The 22,250-nt window shown below is 39.8% G+C and overlaps 1 protein-coding gene across 4 annotated transcripts in view; it reads right to left on the reverse strand.

Moving 5' to 3' along the window:
* The window catches only part of IBTK (inhibitor of Bruton tyrosine kinase), a 116,563-nt gene that overhangs the window by 60,116 nt on the left and 34,197 nt on the right, over window positions 1-22,250 (reverse strand). For 3 of the 4 annotated variants that reach the window (XM_054698989.1, XM_037520005.2, XM_054698986.1), the window contains exon 1: window positions 4,727-4,927. The exons of the other annotated variant lie outside the window; for it this stretch is intronic. The gene's annotated coding sequence lies outside the window, so the exon portion shown is untranslated. Of the gene's footprint in view, window positions 1-4,726; window positions 4,928-22,250 lie in introns of those variants that run through there. 4 annotated transcript variants of the gene reach the window in all.

Below are 22,250 nucleotides of genomic sequence, written 5' to 3' on the forward strand. Positions count from 1 at the left end.
TTTTTATCCTCTGGATTTCAAATGCATACTCAATCCACTCATAAGCCTAGATTGTAAAGCTTTTATAGTAAAAATTTTATGTAATTCTCTTCTTCATGGTATCAAACTATCATAAACACTTAAATTTCCTAAAATATTTTATTTCATTGATTTTTAAAACATACACTTTAACAGAAAATTTATTAAATCTATTAAGGATATACATGAATTTACTGTATGTATGGAGAAACTTGTGCTTATCAAACATAGATATGAAACATCCCAATTCTGCGTTGTCTACTCCCATTTCAAACCACACTAATAGTCAGAAGTCCTAACTGTATCTAGTTTTCTGTTTTACCCATTCTGATTTTCCCTGCTGGAAATGACAACATAGAACTAGATGAGTCCTAATCCCTTTTAGCTCCAGTTCTTTTTCTACCAATCTGTTTTATATACAGTACTTATAAAAATCATCCTCCTCTTAATATGATGATTTGAACCAAAACAAAACAAAAAACGTTTGGTGCTGGGTTGACACAAAGAAAAGAGTACCAAAGCCTCAAGTAATTTAAAACATCAAGACTGGAAAACATACGAAGTGGTCACAGACAGTCATGTGCAATTTTATTCTTTACAAGCTATAAAATTCTGCCATTTTTGTAGGTTCAGTGTATTCATAATACCTGAAAGGAACAACTTATTGGTAAGTCACTGAAACTCTACATAAGAAAATTAAGGTACAACAGAAAAGAATTTACTAATCTGTTACTCCATGTAAACATTTAAGGGGAGTTGGGGAAGAAAAATATAAAAATGATAACATACTATGTATGGAAAGAATTACATACAGAACACTATGAACATAAATATGGAAGTGACTAAGAGGTAGGACTTCTTAGAGTCACACATATATGGACTCAAATATAGCAATGCCTACTGCTACCAGTTATGTAACTCTAAAAATTACATAAGCTCTCTAAACCCTTGTTTCTTCATCTGAAAATGGAAAGAATGGGAGCAACCTTAAAGGGTTCCACCTTAACATGGTGCCTGGCACCAAACAAGCATACAACAAATAGTAGTTTTACTACTATTAGTTCTTCAGTAACACAAAGTAACAAATTTTAATCCCAAAGTTCATGTTTCAGCTTCAATATCTCAACTACCTGGTTTCCTTGCATACTTCTCCAATGAAACCATACTCATTAATGTTACCAATGAACACTAAATTGCTGAATACTTTTGAATACTTTTCAGTTCTTACTTGACTTCCTTGCTTTTGAGTAAATACTGTATTTGCCTAAGAATCTAGAAAGCAGACATTGAAAAGGTAGAGATCCACTAAGCCATTGGTTCTCTCCAACCATGACATACTAAAGCATTATCCCTTCCCTTGGCCTTCAAACAGTGGTTTTCTTAGTTTTCTTTTCCTCTGTATTTTAGATTCTCCTCAGCTAACTTCAATTTTTTCCATGTCAAACTTTAACCTACATGCTCCTAATTCTCAATCGATCACTGGTCCTCGTGTCTCTCCTAAACCCTAGGCCCTTAGTTTCAATGCCTAGTATAAATCTTATTTATGCATCCAACAATCGCTTATTGAAGATGAAGAAAGCAAATACTCATTAAATATCTAATACATACTGAATATTTTACATCAGAGACATTAAATCACAGAAATCATAAGTAACCAAACCAGTAAGAATTCAAACACACATCTATTTAGTCCTAAAGTCCAAGTTAATTTTGCTACATTACATTAGACTACCTTTCCAATGTATCTACAGTAGGTCACAAGTATTGGGAGTACAATAAATAGAACCTAAATATATTGGATAAAATGATAAAGTACAAGTTCACAGATAATACTTAAGTGAAAGTAGTGCTTATTTAACAGCTACATTTATTGATCAGTACCTACCATCAAAGGATCAGAGTTCTGTAGAAGAAAGATTTTTGTTTAAGCAAATAACACAGCATGATTAGAAACCAATGGCAAAGATAAAACAAGTGATTCATAGGAATGGAGAGTAGACAAGAAAGATACAGGGAAGATTTCTTGCAAAAGATGTATAAGCTAAGATTTATCACGAGCACATGTTTGCCTGAGATACTCAGGGTGGAGGGGAATTTGAGGGATTGGGAAGGTATAAACAAAGCCTCATCTCAGAGAGGATTCCAGTTAGATCTGGAGATTAGGTAGCATATAAGTTTACCTGAATTCAGAATACCTGAGTAAGTAACCCAGGAGGGTACACCTGTAACTAGGCAAAGACCTAGGCACAATTGCCTAAGTTTTAATTCTCTCACTTGTAAAAAGAGGGTAAACAGCTATCACCTGAGTTGTTTTGAAAAATACATTTCTATGTGAGCACCCAAAAAATGTTAAGAAAAAAGAGTGAAAAGAGATATATTGGTATGTAGGTCAGAAAATGGCATAACTATATTAAAGTCCTTTCTGCTTGAATATTTTTCACTCAAATCTTCACAAGGCTGCCAATTTGCTCATGACTTACATACCATCTTTTGAATTTCATATGGACAAGCATATTGCTTTACATAAATTAAGTAATTTAATCCTTTTTCAGTTTCATTATAGCCCTGTGTATATGACTATTTACACTTTACATTGGGAAATTGTTGCGAATTTGTTAGTCTAGCGAAATTGTAAGTAGTCTATCAAAAATTAAACAGATTGAAATGAGTACTATGAATTTACCTACTCTACCCAAAATGCAATTAAGAATTCTTCAGAGAGAAAAGAAAAAAAATTACCCTTATTTGTAATTATAAGGCTTAAGATCCTATTATCTTGACCAAGTAACTTAATCTCCCTAATCCTCAATTTCTTCATCTGCAAAATAACCTGCCTTGGAAATGTGTACATTGCCTACCAATAAAGATTTTAAGCTCTTTAAGGGAGGAGGGAGAGGATAACATACTCCATGTTTTCCACAAAATGTAGTATGTATTCAATGAGTAGGGTTTTCTTTAAAGCGCTCTCTAAAGCCAAGGTATCTCCCATAACTCTGTATCAATATTACATTAAAACAACTGCTACAAAGTTACAAATTATAGTGACTCAAACTGGAAGAATCTGTAAAATTTAAAACTTATGTAAGTACTGAAAATAGTTCACATAACAATTATAAAACACAAATACCACTTTAGGAAATTAATTATTCAGCTTTATCAATATTGTGCTTTACTCTAATGTTATCTTAAATATTCTCTAGGTACACAAAATAGAAACTTCAATTTTTTACAATAGAAAAATCCCGCAAATTTTAGAGGGCAAGCATATTTCTAGATGCGGCAAAGAATCACTGCCCTACTAATGACAGTAAAATAACTTTGATATCATTAATAATTAATCAACTAATACTGCACTCCTTGATGTAATAGGAATATTACATATCTACATGACCACATAATCTTTTATGGTCATGAAACATGAGTTAAAAATGCAATAAATTCCTGACACAGAATTTATCAACCTCAAAATCCCCAATACAAGGTTTTTATTTTTAAATAACAGAGTAGCCATTTAAAATAAAAAGTCTTGAACTCAGCTTTAAATAAAGTTTCTGGTGGCCTCCCTGGTGGTGCAAGGGGTTAAGCACTGCACTATGAAGCAATCCGCAGCCTCTGCAGCACAAATTCAATCCCCATCTGGCCAGGGAGCTACCCACGTGGTGCAACAGACCTCTCCTGTCTTGCCCACTGCTCCCCTCAGCAGTGTATTTCGGTTAGTCTGCCTGTTCTGCTCCCCACTCTCTCTCTGGTGAATCCTCTCACCTCCCCCCCATCTCTGGCCTGTACCCCAGCTGTTGTATGCAAAAATAAATCTTTAAAAATAAAGTTTCCGCATACACTTATAATTCTCTAGAAAATAGCCCCTTCTGCCCTCATTTATCTTATATCAGTTTGTAAAACCAACGAAAATCAAGGAATTCAAAATAGAAAAAGGAGTGAAAAGGTCAACAAGGGGCTATAAAGGGATATGACTTTACATGTGATGGGCACAGAAACAGGACACTCAAGAGTCACATTGAGTATTTCTGATAAACTCTGATCTTCAAACGCCCTATTTTGAGGCATGAGAATAAAAAGATGCTACATCAATCCCTCCTTCCTGAAAAATTACTTGTCTGGCTAGCACATGAAGGTTTTGTTGTTTTGTTTTAACTACGCTGCGAAAGAAGAGTCAAGGAGACCCTGCGTTACCTATTTCGCCACTTAACTAAAACTTTTTCTTTTAGAACCTGACAAGATTTAAAAAAAAAAAAAAAAAAAAAAAAAAAAAAGGCCTCTATCCTCTCTCCCCCAAAAAGAACCGCTCTCTTTTCACACAACTGTCACAAACTGTATCCCGAGTGAACTCAAACTGTGTGACCCCGCGGGAGGGAGACGGCACAAGGGCGCCTCCAGAAAACGCTTCGAACTCCAGCTTTACAGAGAAGCGACACGGGACACAGCCGCGTTGCCACATCGCTGGAGGGCGTGCCCGGCAGGACGCCGCGCGTCGCCTCCACAGACCATTCATAAGCCGGGGGAGGCGGCGGGGGGCGGCTGCCGGGACACCGGCCCCTGGGCCAGACCCGCGACGCCAGGCAGCCCGGGCGCCACCCGGCGGCCTCCCGCGGCCCGCCCGCGCCCTCCGGAACGCGGCGCAGTCCCCCGCCCCTCGGCTGAAGGGACGCCGTCGCCTCCGCCAGGTCGGGCCGCCCGAGCGCTCCCTCACCAGTCGCTAGATGAAAAAGCGCCGGTCGTCTCCGCGGGGCGAGCGCACAGTCGCGCGGGGACTCATCCTCAGTGAAGGCGACAGGAAAAAGCGAACGGCGCCAGCAGGGACCAGTCCCCAGAGCCCGGTCAGCTCTGGAGGCGGCGGCAGCGACAGCCGCGACTACAGGCAGCAGGAAGGGGGGCTGAGAGAAAGGGCCGGCGCGGGCGGTACCGAGCAATAAGTAGGGCGCTGATTGGCTGGGGCTCGTGTATGCCGCTTGCGGATTGGCTGGTGTCTGCCCAGAAGGCCTCGCGTGGCGACACCTAAACTGTGGCCTTTCCCTGGCGCCCGGAGGGAGCTTGACCCTGCCGGCCTTGGGGCTCTGGGCGCCAGCTGAGGGCGGAGAGCAGCGGAGCTGGGGGCTCCAGGCCAGCAGCGGCGCTGAAAGTGACCCCTTGCGCAGTCCTCCGAGGGCCAGGTAGAAAAGACGCTCTCCAGGCACCTGGTCGCTAAAAAGCAGACGCCAAATGCTTAAGCATTTGAGGAGAAAAGTTTCCTCCTTTCTCCCGGCCAGCGGGGTTACAGAGACACAGCCAAGCCCCTCCGACTCGCACCTCTGCCCAGATTTTCCGGGAGTCACTCGGCGGGTGGGAAGGCGTCAGTGTCTTCTTAGAACGCCTCCGAGGGGCCAGCTGCAAACCCAGCTCGCGCCTCTCAGCGCCTGACTCCGGGCTTGCACTGTGTTGCCCACCTACCTACCTGCCCCCCTCCCGCCAACTGCGTCCTAAGCATTTTAAAAGTGATCAGTGAAAACAAAAGGACCGAAGTAGCCAGAAATCGACACTAAGAGATCAAAACATAATACAGCGGAATGCGTAACACAGAAAGCACGCATTAAAGCGTTCAAGGAACGCTCAAAACAAACAAAGGGGTAGGAGTTGGCTGTACAGCTCTTGCCACGTGGGCAGTTATGCGAACCGCTTAGTCATTCTCATAGATAAAACTTTTAGAATTCGGACTAGATGTTTTTTGGGGACTGGCCCATTCAGCTTCACTCTACTTTTTGTAGTCTTCCTTGTGCAAGCCCGAGGCTACGCGACTATTAATCCTGCTGCCCTCCCCAATACAATTTTCTGTCTCTTTGCCCCTTATTCTTGCCTTTTCCTACTTTGACACCTAGCAAAAGGCACTGTGCAATGTAAAAATTGATTTTGAAAATAAACTGTAACGACTTTTTAAATGCATGCATAAAGAAGCCAGTAGTAGCAAGTGAAACCAATAATATAAATAAAGGTATTCACCTGAGTTCAAACCGTTTGTCTTTTTCTGTTTTTCTGGGTAAGCTAATTAGCTTTCCTGACGCCTCGTTGTAAAATAAAAACAATAATGCTTAGGGTTGTGAAATGTAATGAAATTGAAGATGCCCAACTCTAACCACCCCAAAATTGTCAGAACTGGTCTCAAAACCCTGGCTCTGGCATGCACTGTATTTTTAGCAAAAAGCAATGAAATCCTTTGAGGTAGAGAAGCTTCTGTCCTTACCCAGACCTTTCACCTTTCCCTAATTAAAGGACAGAGCATCAGGACTAAGCTGTTGCTATTTTCCTAATCAAAAAGGAAATCCCTGCTCCCCTTTAAACTAGGAGAATATAGTTTGTGTGAGGAGGGGTCTCAAACACTTGTAGGTTTACCAGTGAACATGTCCTAAGAATCCCATCTTTACTCTCATTTGTTATGTAACTGACCTTTCCTTGGTGCTCTTAAGTCCCTAAATCCCCAGTCACTTCCATTATTTCTTAGCATTTACCACCTGGTAAAGTCTCCATATGTATGTTATTGAATTTTGACTTGTTCTCTTACTAATCTGGTTATTTTGCTCATCAATCAAGTCTTAGAACAACCTAGATGGGGTGGTTGTTGCCCCCTCCAACAATACAGATATATATAGCCAAGCACACAATAGCACTTTGTAAAAGTGTTACTCCTTATAAATATTTCCTTTACAGTAGAATTATTCCAAGCAGTCATTCATTTTAACAATTGCCAAATGCCAGATACTTGTAATAAGCACTGGGAAACCAAAAGTGAGCAAAAATGATATTCCCACTCATAATAGATTGCAGCTTTGTTAGTAATGCAAATAATGCAATGATAAATTTAATCTAACTTCCCAAAGAAGTAATAATCGAATTAAAATCTGAAAAATGATTAGGAAACAACTAGATGAAGCAAGATCATAGAATAGTTCTCCACTTCCCTGGAAACTCAGGTACCTTCAAAGATATTGGTTATCTGCCAGACAGAATGTCGGGATGACTAGGAATAGTATAAATGAAGTACAGTTGAATGAAAAATGTGTGGTAGAAGCAGTTAGGGGAGGTAAAAATCAAAATTAGGCATTTTTTTTAAAAACAAGAGGTACCCAGGGGCCCTGTAAAGCAAGTGAATTGGTCAGGCTTCTACACTGCTGGCCTCTGTAGCTCTCACCTGTGACTTTTCTTTTAAGATTTATTTTATTTATACAAGAGTTGGGGTACAGGCCAGATGCACGGGAGGGTGAGAGGATTCACCAGAGACAGAGTGGGGAGCAGAACAGGCAGACGGACAAAATACACTGCTGAGGGGAGCAGCAGGCAACAAAGGAGAGGTCTGCTCGCCATGTGGGTTGCTCCAAGGCCTCCAAGGCCGGCGGGGATCAAATCCGCACTGCAGAGGCCGTGGACAGCTTTGCAGCGCTGCTCTCAACTGCCTGTGCCACCAGGGAGGCCCTCACCTGTGCCTTTGATTATGCTGATATGGAGACGCTTGGGAGCATGGGCTCAGGGCACACATGCCTGATGGTGGATACCTGGAGTATGGTGTGGGCATGAGTGAGTGTGCACACCTGAGTCTGGAGGCTGAGGCTATGAAGGCAGCATCACTAAGAGAGGAGGAGCACGAAAGAAAGAGAGGAAGAGAACCCGAGAGAACGCCAGAGAAAGCCCAGAGGAAAAAGCATATAAAGATTTGTAGGGGGCCCAAGTTGCTTTCTTCCTGCTGTCTTGTTTCCCCTTTGTATTATAAAAACATCTGTGGGGTTGGGCCTCCCCGGTAGCGCAGTGGTTGAGCGCTGGGTTGCGAAGCTGCCCGCAGCCTCTGCAGCGCCGGTTTTGATCCCCGGCCACTGGCGAGGGTCCCACATGGCGCGCAGACCTCTCCTGCCGCCCGCTGCTCCCCGCAGCAGTGTACTTCGGTCCTTCTGCCTGCTCTGCTCCCCGCTCTGGCTCTGGTGAATTCTCTCGCCCTCCCATGCTTCTGACTGTACCCAGTGCTTGTATAAATAAATAAATAAATAAATCTTAAAAAAATAAAAAGCCACCTGTGGGGATGATGCCAAGTGCTGTCTCCAAGTTTCTCTTTTAAGTTGCCTGAACTGACAATGAACCGACCTCGTCTGCGATGGTTGCAAAACAGACCCCAAACTGTTAAGGGGAAAAACCCATCTTGCCTGTTCTAAGGGTCCATGCTCACCCATGAAGGCAAAAGCAAAGTAATCAAACTGGTGTGCCCAAAGATTTTAAAACAGTGAAAGTTTCAAAGGGAATAGAGGGTGAAAAGAATTTCAATATACAGAAACTCCAAAATCAACCATTCCTCATGCACAAATGTTCCAACAGGCAGGGCTCAACGCTGAGGGACCAAGAACAGAGCCACCAGAAGAATGAATCCAAGGCAGCCTCCTGCAGGAAACACAAGTAAGAGGCTGTGCAGTGCTGGGAGGGGAGGAGAGAACCAAAGTTCAAAATATGCTGCCCACGCTGAATCCATCGTGAGGTCGAGATGGCAGTCACCAAAGTCTCTCAAGAGAGCAGGAACCCGCAGACCACCACAGCCCTGAAGCTAAGAGCAACCAGCCGGAGCTAGATGAAAAGCTGCCTATGGGTTTTGAGCAGAAACCACAGCCCCTCCTGTAACAGGGTGGTCCCCAGGAAAGGAGGTTCCAGGTTCCCTGCCCCACCCAAGGAAGGGTGGAGCTGAGCAGGAAGAGGAGAAGCTGCAGAAGAGACTGAGGAAGGAAGCAGGATGGAGCCAGAAGGAGACCTGGAGGAGGCGCATGGAGCCTAGAGACATGTGAAGAAACTGCGCTTGTCTTTTGGTCGTGGACTGGGTGACACAGATGTGGGTGAGACCCGTGGGGAGGTGACCATGGCAGCTTTTATCTTGATGTTGATTTTGCTCTTTTCCTTCCGGGCTTGTCCGGTTGTTTGTGACCCTTTTCTGTGGGTCCCCACTGGAAGATGCTTTAGACTTTTAGCAGGCTTTGGGGCTTTGCTCTGCGCCATTCCCATATGGATGGACTTTTACCCACGAGGGGATGGGTAACTTTGGGTGCTTCATTTAGAAACTAGACTCTTTGCCTCACCTGTATTGTTTCCTAGTTTTTATTAAAGTTCCTTCCCATTAAAGTCTCCTATGTTTTGTGTTGATGCGGCGGATGGCAGAACCCATTTAGAATAGGCAGGTTTGCGGGGCTTGGGCTGCCCCTCTCCCTGTCCTATAACACTCCCACAAAGTCCACTGATTCTTTTAAAGTGTACCCCAAGGCTCTACTCTACCCCTTGTTTCCAGCTGTCCCAGTTGAAGACACCAGCGTGTGGAGCAGCAAACTCATTATTTTCTTCCAACTTTCGCCCAGTTGCCTTCATGAGGGAAGTCAGAGGGTGCAGCCATGAGACTGGGGGCTCTCTTACAAAATGTTAACTGATCTATTTAAATCAAGAGCATAAAAATATAGAAAAATAGTTGACTGGAATTTCTAAAGTAGGCTTAAAAGATTATCTTATATGTGTAAATGCTTGGCTGAAGCAACTTTCTCAGACACACCTCAAATTTACCATTAAGGAAGATAGCACTGAACCCTCTTTCTGAAGTGCAAAAATTCCAGGGACCCCTGATGTAATCATATTAGCTCAGACTAGGTGAAGAGTTAAGATTATCACGATTGGCTATCTCTGCTAGAATCTCATATTTTACGAAAAGTAAGTAGTTCTCCCCAAGACTAAAAGGTTCAGGGCAGACAAAAAGTAAACAATGATAAGGTATTTCTATACAATTAGATCTGGGGGAATATGGTCCCAGCTGCATTCTTATGTGAAGACTATCCTCCAAACATTCAGAGGAGACCACATTCTCAAAAAATGGTAAATCCGGGCCTCCCCTGGTGGCTCAGCGGTTGTGAAGCTGCCGGCAGCCTCTTCAGCGCCGGTTCCATCCCCCACCGCCAGCGAGGGTCCCGCATGGAGAGACAGACCTCTCCTGCCACGCCCGCTGCTCCCCTCAGCAGTGTATTTCATCACTCTGCCTGTTCTGTTCCCCACTCTGGCTCTGGTGAATCCTCTCACCTCCCGCGCTTCTGACTGTACCCAGAACAGTCATTCTCTCTTCTCTACGAGTTCTACTAGTTATTGTGTCACATAGTATTATTTTTTTAACTTATTAGTTTCACGCATGGATGCAGTAAAAACAAGGACTCATGAGGCAAACTACACAGACAGGAAATTTTACTCCTGTTCTTACTAGCTGTGAGACCTCAGGTAAGTTACATAATCCCTCTAGATCTCAACTTCCTCATTTCTAACACAGAAGTAGTAATACTGTACTTCCTTCATAAAGTTCTTGTGAAGTTTAAATGAGCTGATATACGTAAAGGTCTTCGTACAGCCCTTAGCCCTTAACAAAAGTTGACCTTGCTAGATGAATATATTTGCATTTGAGGGGAGGAATGGGAGACACAAGAAATGGCCCACAAGGTGGCAGTGTTTGTATGTAAATTTAGAACTCTATAAGCCTGGGATACTTAGAGTAGGTCAAGAAATCTTAAGACATGTAAGGCAAAGACTAGAAAAATTCAAGGTAAATTCAAAGCCCATATGAAACAAGTGAGAAATCAAACCTACAAACTTCGTAAGCTTAGTGTTCTTTTATAATCAGAACAATATGAACTCCCTAAAATCTCTCTCCTTTGGTAAGTCTAAGGTTTGTAGTATACCCTCTCTTAACTCTTCTAAATTAGAATAATTTATGTTCCTTCTTTTCCTAGCTAAATAATTAAATCAAGCTATTATCGCCACTGCTTCCTTTAAAAAAAAAAGAAAAAGATTGAAATGAAGTTTAATTAAAAAAGGCAGACTGGCTATTTTCTACAGCGTTCTTTCATGTGACAAACCCCTAATTCTGGCAGGAAAGGAATATTTTAAATGGCTATACTGATATGTGCTTTGGAAAGAAAAAAGTATCTATTGATGTCAGGACCTATGAAGAGCCTCTGAATAATGGACAGGAAGCTAGATTGGACAGAAGAGTAACAATCCCAAGCAACAAGACAGGTCTACTAAGAAAGATAGTAGTAGCAGCACAGAAAGTTTTCCACATCTAGAAGTGACTGCCATACTGCCATAAACTCAAAATTTTGGGAATAAAGAAAGAACATGAGAAATGGGAAATACTCAAGGAAATATATTCAGTCTTCATTATTCACAGATTCCACATCTGTGAATTCACCTACTAGCTAGAAGTCGTCACCCCCAAATCAATATATAGTGTTTTCAGTCATTCAAGGACATATGCAGAAAAGCAAAAATGATGAGTTGCCCAGTATACTTATTCCCAGCACATTCTCATCAGCACATTCACATCTTCTTCTTAGATAAGCTTCCTTCAAGCATGACTTACAGTGCTGTTATACCAATCAGTTCAATATTGAACATAAGATCTCTTTAAACAGAAACATACCTAAAACAAGGTTATGTAATGATCAGTTCATAAATACACTGCGATCAGAGGTTCCCAGGAACCTAGTGTGATCTCCTTGAAGCGATGGGTCAGTATACATTAATTCTGTGTTTGTGACAACTTTATAAAATATGAAACTACTGCAAATAAGATCCAATAAATACAAAGCTGATATTTTCCTATTAATGCCTTTGAATACCTATAACTTCAAAGCATATGCCATGATATTGCCTGTGGTTCTACATATAGACACTATAAATGACAACTGTAGCCCAAAGAACAAAGCTGGGGGATGTAAATCAATCAATATAATACCAAGGTCTTCACATTTTATTTGAATCAGTGCAATACTAACTCCTGGTCTATGAATTGTACCAATGTCATTTTCCTTGGTTTGAATTTGTGCTATAATTATACAAGATATAGCTAGTAAGAGAAAGTGGGTGAAGATAGAAGGGACATCTCTGAACAGTTTTTGGGTAATTAATAATTATTTCAGAATAAAAAAGGTTTTCTAATAAGTGATAAAATAGAAATAAAGTTTTTAAAAAACTCATCCAGGCAGCTAAGGTAGAGGCCCCAGCAGTTGAATCCCACATTCAGTAATGACAGTGCAAATGTGCAAGCACCTAGTCCTGCATCCAGAAGCAGGAGGGGTAGAATCTTCACTGAGAAGCCCAGTAGCCTAATTATTACAAGCCATGAAGCCTGTAAATCTGGATTAAGGCCCACTTATACAGAGATTTGGTAAGCTGCCCAACATCTTAATAAATTCCTTTTCTGCTTAACTAGACAATGCGGGCTCTGTTGTTTGCAGCTTTGAATAATGGCTGATTCTTATTCTGATTATTCCAATAGCCTATCTATTTACTGAGGAATTTTGAGCAGTGATAAATTTAACTTTTAGCTAAAAGGTACACCTACACACTGAAACCATTGATGAAATTGATATCAGGCTAGAAAGTAATAAATGGATATAAAATACTCCCTAAGAATTTCTTTGTTAAGAGCATGATTATAGCTGTTTGATTATAACTCTAGAAGCAGAAAGAACCAGAGTCTACTTTGCCTTACAATTATTGATGGCTTTTATTTTCTGAGGGGTTTTGTTGCTCTGAAATCCCTAGGAAACCAGAACATGGTTTGTATGTAATTCTATGTCTAGAACATAGATTCTCTTTTTTAAAAGACATTTATTTATTTATGCATACAAGAACTGCAGTGTAGGCCAGAAGTGCAGAGGGTGAGAGGATTCATCAGAGTCAGAGTGGGGAGCAGAACAGGTGGATTCACTGAAATATACTGCTGAGCCGCAGGTGAGCCAGGAGAGGTCTGCTGCACCATGTGGGTTAGCTCCCTGGCCAGGAGCTAGTCTTCAAACTAGTCTTGCAAGGGCTGGCCATACCTTTATAGTGCTGAAACTTTAACCCCTGTGCCACCAAGAATGACTGAGCATAGATTCTCTTCTATACCTCATTGCTAATACTCAGCACTGCCCTCTCTCAAATTCTCTTAAGAGTGGCCCATACTAGTTCTTAGAGGGAAGAAGATGATGCCTGGAAAATCTTATTGCTCTTAAGTACAACTTCAATAAGAGCTCTGAAAGAAGGATGTTGAAGGGAAATCTATCATGATCCTGCATTTAAGAAGATCAGAAGTGGACAGAGGACAGGCAAAGGACCAGAGAAGAAAGCAAGAGAAAAGAATAAAGCATGTAGTTAAGAGAAAAGGAATAAGATTTATAGAAATTGTTTTGTTCTAAATAAAAGAAAATGGAAGAGATGCAGGATCTTTTAGGACCCCATAGTCAGTATTTCCCTCAATTACTGCTTTATATTAAATTTGTGGGCTCCTTGGACTAGCACATAATGTACTTATGTTGTAATATAAAGTATTTAATTTGCAAAGTTTACAAAAGCAGAGTTACATGAATAACTTCATTTGAGTGGGATATTTTTTGGTCCAAAATAGAAATGATTGACTTCATTGTAGTCAGTTTTATATTTGTGAGTACAATGTAGCTAGATAGGTACTTATAAAATTTTTACATAATTGCCCAACAGGACTGCTCCAAAATGGAAATGACAATGATGAGCCTCAGAGGTATCCTCTACATTTTCAAAATTTTCCACCTCATTATTAGATTTCACAAAAAGCAAAACTAAATAAAAGCTAGAGAAGTTGGGACTGTTCTGAGTCTGTCAAGGCCACCTCTACAATTATTGTTATTTTCTACTTTTCTTTAATGCTTTCTGGTTTACAGAGTACTGTAACATTATTTCCCATTATGATTTTGATCCTCTACAATAACTTTAAGAAAAAAAAAGTAGGGTCTTACATTATCATTAAGTGTATAAAATGAAAAAAAAAATGATGCATTATGGGGCTCAGTGACTTGCTCAAGGTCACAGAACTTGTAAAAAGATCCCTCATCTCTTTCAGCAGAGAAAGAGAGTAAGCCTGCTACCCTCTTTAATGCTAACATATTAACTGAGAGAAAAGAGAGCCTTGGGGAATTTCCTCTAATCACCCCACATTAACTGAATAGCACAGATTGCCTTCCACTTTCTCTCAAATCCTATTGCACTTGCCATCTGTACAATTCACTTGAGTTCTTCCTCCTGTTTTGTCTCATCTTGCTTTTAGGAATTTAATAAGCGAGGGGGTGAATGGTATGGTATGTGTGTGTGCACTCTATATGATTTAAATTTTAGAAACTGGAACCTGACTTTTGCATTCTCACAAAATTTAGCACAGTGCAATGTTTACAGTTAATTTTTTGTTTGAATTTAATTAGATTAGATAATATCATGAAAAAAACAGATTTTAGTCCTTAGATGATGAGAGCGGGGAACAGAACAGGCAGACTGAAGAAATACACTGCTGAGGGGAGCAGTGGGCAAGACAGGGCGAGATAGGAGAGGTCTACTGTGCCATCTGGGTTTCTCCTGGGATGCCTGGGATCAGACCTGAGATACAGAGGCTGCAGACAGCTTCACAGTGTGGTGCTCAACCACCTGAGCCACCAGGGAGGCCCCTTCTTTTTTTTTTTTTCTTTTTACCTTTCCCAGAGTTGGCCTCATTCTGAGGCCAGGAATTGTTCCACTGTATCCTAGTTTTCAGTACGGTTTGTTTCTGGTTTCTATTGTGTGACCATCTCTACCATCATTGAACCAATCACTCTAGCCAGATAAATGGGATAAATTAATAAGCTTAAATTCAGTTATGTGTTTCATATTGGAGCTGGAAGTGGAATAAATTTCCGTAGAATCACATGGCTCCAAAATGGAAATTAGTAGCCAAATGGAAAAAGGGAAATAGATATTACAGAAATAACTAACTCATGCCCTCTACTTTCCTTTATATCTGCTGATAGATAGTAATAAAAGAGATCAAACACTGACTCATGGAAAGCTGAAAGCTTTTCTTTCATGATAAACAATAAGACAAGAATACCTTCTGTTACCAATTTAATGCAACATAGTTTTTGAGGTCCTGGTGAGAAAGTTAGGCAAGGAAAAGAAATAAAAGGTATCCTAATGAGAAAGGAAAAAATAAAGCTGTTACTGTTTGCAGATGACATAATATTATATACAGAAAACCTTAAAGACTACAACAAAAATAAAATAATTAGAATAAATGAATTTAGTAATTATAAGACACAGAGTCAATATACAAAAATCAGTTGCATTTTATACACTATTAATGAGAAATTAGATAAATCAAGAAAATACCCCCATTTACAATTGAATTAAAAAGAATAAAATACCTAGGAATAAATTTAATCAAGGAGATGAAAGATCTGTACACTGAAAACTCTGAAACATTGATGACAGAAATTGAAGACACAAATAAATGGAAAGATTTTCTGTGTTCATGGATTGGAAAAATTTATCCTGTTAAAATGTCCATATTACCCTAAGTAATCTACAAATTTAATACAATCTGTATCAAAATTCCAATGGCATTTTCCAAAGAAATACAAACAACAATCCTATAATGTTTCTGGAACACAAAAGACCTTCAACAGTCAAAACAATCTTGAAAAGGAAAAAACCTAGAGGCATCATACTCCTTTATTTAAACCTATATTATCAAATTGGAAGGCCCATGATCCTAGGTTTCAAACTATATTACAAAACTAAAGCACAATCTCTTGTGGTGCTGGGGAAACTGAAAAGTTACATGCAAAAGAATGAAACTAGACCATTATCTAACACCATATGCGAAAATGAACTTAAAATGGTTACAAACTTGAGTGTAAAAAGGTGAAACAAACAAACAAACAAAAAAAAACCCTCCTAGAATAAAAATAGATGTTAAGTTTCTTAACTAGTCTTGGGCATGATTTTCTTGGATTTAACATAAGAAACAAACATTAACAAAAACAAAAATAAACAAGTGGGACTACATTAAACTAAAAAGCTCTGCATAGTAAAAAGAAAAATCATCAACAAAATGAAAAGGGATCCATGGAATGGGGAAAAATATTTGTAAGTGATATATCTGATAAGGGTTAAATATTCAGAAAATGTAAAAGTTCATACACCTTATTAGCAAAAAATCATTAAAAACTAGGCAGAGGATCAGAATAGACATTTTTCCAAAGGAGAAACACACATGGATGGTGAAGTGGTAAAAGAAAAGGCGTTCCACATCAGTAAGCATCAGGGAAATGCAAATCGAAACCACTATGAGATATTACCTCAAAACCACTATGAGATATTACCGTTAAAATGGCTAATTCTAAATAGATAAGAAAAAACAAATGTTAGTGAGAATCTGAAGAAAAGGGAAGTCCTTTGTACAATTGGTAGAAATGAAATTGGTGCAGATACTATGGAAAACAGTATGGAGTGGATAAGAGAAGAGGCAAAAATAGAGAAACCCCCCAAAATAATAGAACTATCATATTATCCAGCAATTCCACTTCTGGGTATTCATCCAGAAAAAATGAAAACATTAACTTGAAATGATATATGCACTCTCATGTTCACTGCAGTATTATTTACAATAGACAAGATATGGAAAGACTGTAAGTGTCCAAAAATGGATGAATGGATAAAGAAAATGTGTATATGAGTATACAAAGGAATATCATTCAGTTATGAAAAGAAGGAAATATTGCCATTTTGACAATATGGATGGACCTTGAGGGCATTATGTTAAGTGAAATAAGTCAGAGAAAAAGAAATACTTTATGCTTACATGTGGAATTAAACAAACACTCATAGATAATAGAGAATAGATTGGTGGTTGCCAGAAGCAGGGGGTGAGGGGTGGTCAAAATGGGTGAAGAGAGTCAGAAGATACAAACTTTCAGATATAAAATAGTCTAACATAGTCAATAGGATGCTTTGTTCTCATTCTTATTTCCTTTAATCAAGATCCCAGAGTCCTTTCCAGAGAGATTTTTTTTAAAACTCCTGAACAGCTCATTTTCATGCCCCCATATTCCTAAGAATAAAGTCTAAATACTTTAGCCTGGCCTGGGACACCTTCCTCTCAATCACACCTCCTGTCTTACTAGTCACCGCCTCGCCAGCAAAACCACCATGCACCAGCCCTGATGAATTTGCTTGCAGTTCTTCCAAAACATTTTTTTCTAAACTCTGGCATAGCCTTTGGACCTCTTCTGATGCCTAGAAATATATCATCAAAATATATGTCATTTTTACTCAAGCATTTCCTTCGTTGAGAAGTCTTGGCGGAAAGTCATCAGTTTGTTTTTATTTCTCTCACAGCATATATCACACTTTATATTATTTACTTATTTGTTTTTCCTGTGAGGATAACAACTTCTTGTGGTTCCACAATTTTGTCTTATTCATCCTGATAGCCTCTGACAGTAGATTATACCCAGGTTCTTTTCTGTGATGTTTAGAAATGGAAGTAAAGAGTAAGGCTAGGTTGCTTAGGGAATAAGAAGTGCTTTGTGGATGGAACCCAGATATAATAAATGTTTTGCAATATACTAGACCATCTTATACAAATAATTATCTCAAAGAATTATTTTCCCCAAAATGCCAAATAGCATCTCCATTAAGAAACACCGTAGACTCTCAATAGATGTTGGTTTATTGAAGGAAAGAATAAATGAACATCAATGAATAAGTAAAATAATATAAAAATAAAAGGATAAATTAATGAATTAATATAGAGGGAGAAAGCAGCATGCACATTACAATTAGAGATAAAAGTATATAAAAAGGGCAGGTATTAATTGGGAGATTAATGTTTTGACAGCCTAAAATTTTCTCCTGGTCATATTTGCTGTCCCTTTCCCCTGGGGTTAAAAGTGCAAAGTGCAACCTGAGTCGAAAGAACAAATTCAAGTGAAAAGAATTATATAAAGTTATCTGGGGAGGGATGTAAAACCAGTCTATGTAGATATGAGAAAGGGAGCATTTTATAAAACTCTCAGACCATTTGGCCTGTGACATTTACCTCACCTTTTTCAAGACAAGATCTCCTAATTCTGATTTGAACTTTGCATTAAACCATCCAACCTAAGGCCCATTACTTGCAGTTTATTGTTGCTGCAAATTAAAATCCACAGGGAGCAGACTTGCACTGTGGTTTTATTTGCCAGTGCAAGTACTCTGTAACTCACATCTTCCCTTCAGGAGAATCTTAGCTAGGTAAAACTTTAACAGGGCTCAACTTCTCCTGGAATGACTTTGTTAATAAGGACAAAGGCACTGAATCAAAGGCTAATTGAATCAAAACTGTGGATAATTTAATCTGGAATTCTAGACCAATGTAGTGTCTGATATGTGTTACCAAGTGTCATTTATGCAAGGATGCTAATAGTTTCTGGGTTATCCCAGAGGAATAACTTTTAGTTTTGAAGGCAAGATTTAGACTTTCTTAATGTTTTCACATATTCAGTGACATAAAGAAGAATTCAAGGTATAATATTATCATATTGTACATATTATATGATGATCGTGATCTAGCTTGTACTACAAAAAATAAGAGGAAGCCTTAAAAATATTTAAAATTTTTAATTCATACTTCTCATGGAAATATATTTCTGAGTTTCTAATTTCACTGAAGAAAGGAGCAGTAAAGTTTTCTTATGAGGATGGCCATGAAGAACTTCTGTTCATCTTCAATAATTATGACCCAGGATTCCCCAACTCCAAATGTTTTATTTTCTCATTTACTATCAGAGGGGAAAATTTCCTCTTCTTTACCAGTCTTTTGGGACCAATCAAATTGGTAAATTATACCATGTTGATCTATTAATGGGAGCAAATGTTTAGTGGGACACTGAAATAGCTCTTTAGAGATCATGCCTTTATTCATTATTAAATCTTGTGGTGAAAATGTTTTAGGTACTCATAACAGTAAGAGAGAGAGAAAGAGAGAGAGAGAGAGAGAGAGAGAGAGAGAGAGAGAGAGAGAGAGAGAGAGAGAGAGAGAGAGAAGAGATGAAGACTGAGTCCTGAGATATACTTTGCAGGAACTACCATCTTTACCTATAAGCAAATCTAATCAGGACAAGCTAAATGGACGTAAGAATCATATTTAATTCATTAAAACTTATCTTTTGAACATATAACATATATAGACCCTCTAATAGAGGATTTTTAAAAAGCTACTAAAAATTCATCATAGGAATTAAAATAGACATATCTATTACTGATGGTAAAAAGAAATACTGGCATTAGAGACAATAGAATTGTGGAAATATAAAAACAAGAGATCACAATCAGATGTGGGAATCAGCAAAACTTCAAAGTAGAGTCATTTGTGAAAGATTTAGAGGTGAGTAGGATTTTGTGGAGCATCTGAAAACAATCTCTTATTTCCATGCTTGCCAACAAAGGGAAAAATTGTGAAAGAATCTGAAATGGTTCAAAAAAATTACAAATAATTTCATGGAAAACTAGTTGAATCAGCTAATTCTATGGGGTGGCTGGGTTTTTCCACTGTCTTTGAACTATTTTACAACCCTATAAATTGGAGATAACTGACAGCAATGCAAATAACTCTTGCTCATAGATATGCAGTTCTCTGTTAGCAGTCTAGTCCTGCCCACAACTGAGGACTCATCCAGAAACCTCAAGTAGACTCCTGGTGCCACAACCCTGGTGCTCAAGTTATCAACATCAGGTCATTACCTCTCCCACTCCACTGAAGTCTCTTCTTACAGAATAGGATGTCCTAAAGGACCTAGGCCTCTTTCCTAATGTGGGTGTGTAACATCTGTCCTTCCCAGTTCCTCCACACACACCTTCCTCTTACTCTTACCCTCACATATAGGAATTGTTAGAAGTAGGCTGGGTTTTGCAAACTCAGAAACAGAGTGACACTATAAATTTTGTCCTTGTCATTGTGCCACTAACTTCTGACTCTAGCACTCCCAGCATGCTGTGAATGGAAGTCTGCTGGGAAGGAGGAAGGAGGGTCATGGACTTTGTGTGGGGAACTAGGGAAAAACAGAAGAAACACTAAGCAGGCTACTCCTGGTCCTTGCTTCTTGTGCTTTTAGCAATTTGGATCTGGCTCTTTGCAGAAACAATAGCAGCTGTTGTAACAGGGTGGTCCCCAGGAAAGGGGGAGGTTCCCTGCCCCACCCAAGAGAGGGTGGAGCTGAGCAGGAAGAGGAGAAGCTGCAGAGGAGACTGAGGAAGGAAGCACGATGGAGCCAGAAGGAGACCTGGAGGAGGCGCATGGAGCCTAGAGACACGTGAAGAAACTGCGCTTGTCTTTTGGTCGTGGACTGGGTGACACCGATGTGGGTGAGACCCGTGGGGAGGTGACAATGGCAGCTTTTATCTTGATGTTGATTTTGCTCTTTTCCTTCCGGGCTTGTCCGGTTGTTTGTGAACCTTTTCTGTGGGTCCCCACTGGAAGATACTTTAGACTTGTGGCAGGCTTTGGGGCCTTGTTCTGGGCCGATCCCATTTGGATGGAGTTTTACCCACGAGGGGATGGGTAACTTTGGGTGTTTCATTTAGAAACTAGATTATTTGCTTTTCCTGTATTGTTTCCTAGTTTTATTAAAGTTCCTTCCCATTAAAGTCTCATATGTTTTGTGTTGATGCGGCGGATGGCAGAACCCATGTAGAATAGGCAGGTTTGTGGGGTTTGGGCTGCCCCTCTCCCTGTCCTATAACAGATTTGGCGACCACGAAGATTTAGGACAGAGCCATCCGTGGTTAGTCAGCCCCATGGGGAAATCAACATCAAGATAAAAGCTGCCATTGTCACCTCCCCACAGGTCTCACCCACATCGGTGTCACCCAGTCCACGACCAAAAGACAAGCGCAGTTTCTTCACGTGTCTCTAGGCTCCATGCGCCTCCTCCAGGTCTCCTTCTGGCTCCATCGTGCTTCCTTCCTCAGTCTCCTCTGCAGCTTCTCTTCTTCTTGCTCAGCTCCACCCTCTCTTGGGTGGGGCAGGAAACCTCCCCCTTTCCTGGGGACCACCCTGTTACACTGTTACCTTGAGCCTATGATGGTCCTCCAGCTTAGCTGGTACATTTTGAACATCAGGTTTTTCCTTTTCTCCCTGACCTGTGAGCTCTGACCAACCTATTCTTATTTTCTCCTGCTGGAATGAGTGCCTTGTACTCATTTTCCTAGAGACTTGCTGCTCAGCTCTGGACCCTGCCTGTTTTCCTGGGCATTTGCCCATGAAGGGATGGGTGATTCTGGAGATTGATGGGGTTCTGTTATTTGAAATCCTTTTCTCCCCTACTCCTTTCCCCTCTCTCTGTTAAAAATCCTTGAGTACACTAGAGTCTAATTACCTGTCTTTATGTGTGTGGGTGGTTTGAACCTCTAGGACAGGCAACATGGGTTTTTCCCCTTAACACTTTGGGGTACCTGGACACTCATTTGTTTCATCAGTATTGATTTGGTTCCCTGCAGTTTCACTTGGTATCAGTTTTGGTTCCCTGTGGTTCTGCTTAATATCAGAATCACCCTGTCTCTTTTTAAAAAATATACAGTGATAGAGTCTCTTTAGATAATATAAGTATAGACTTATTAACTGGGATAAAAGTATCAATAATAGTTAGACAGACTTTATTAGATAATCACAGTGACACTTCAATCCCAGGAAGCAATCTGACAGATTTTACTCTGTGAGAACTGTCCCGGTAATCACAAGCTTGATTCCTATGTAGATAGGAACAGCGAATCATGGACATCAAAAATGTAATTATTCTTCAGAGATGGGCTTCTGATCCTAAGTTATTTTGACTTAAAGATATGTTGATGCTATCTACGCACAGAGGAAGGCAAATAGTGGAGTTTTTAATCTTGGTTTCTAAGGAAATGTACTGTTAAGTTACAAAGACTGGAAATCCATTGTTTAAATCTTCTTTAGTTGGCTCCTCAATCTTTAGTAGAGGTTGCAAAGGCTGGCTTTGTCCACGGGCAGCAGATTTACATTTCTGCTTCACTTCAAGTCTATGCAGATGGCTTTGTTCCTTGTCTGCTAGACCAGGGAAAGGTCATTTCCAGAACATTGACAACATATTCACAACTATAAATTCTAGGCCATGAAATACAAATATTTCTAGACCATGAATACAAATATTTGTTTGCGTTCATTCTTTTCTTTAGTACCTGATATATAAAAATCCTTCCTAGGATAAGGAAAACTAGTAAAACGGATTATTGTGACCTTAGAATTCTCAGATTGAGTTTGTCTCAGAACAAGCATCATTTTGCCACTTAATTATGTCCATAACACCCATGAAATTTCAATCAGATCTAAATAATCTAGAAATATTTTTTGGACAGCTCAAACA

Source organism: Talpa occidentalis, unplaced genomic scaffold, assembly GCF_014898055.3.
Source record: "Talpa occidentalis isolate TD23 unplaced genomic scaffold, MPIMG_talOcc4v2.1 talOcc4.2, whole genome shotgun sequence".
NCBI classification, from domain to species: Eukaryota; Metazoa; Chordata; class Mammalia; order Eulipotyphla; family Talpidae; genus Talpa; species Talpa occidentalis.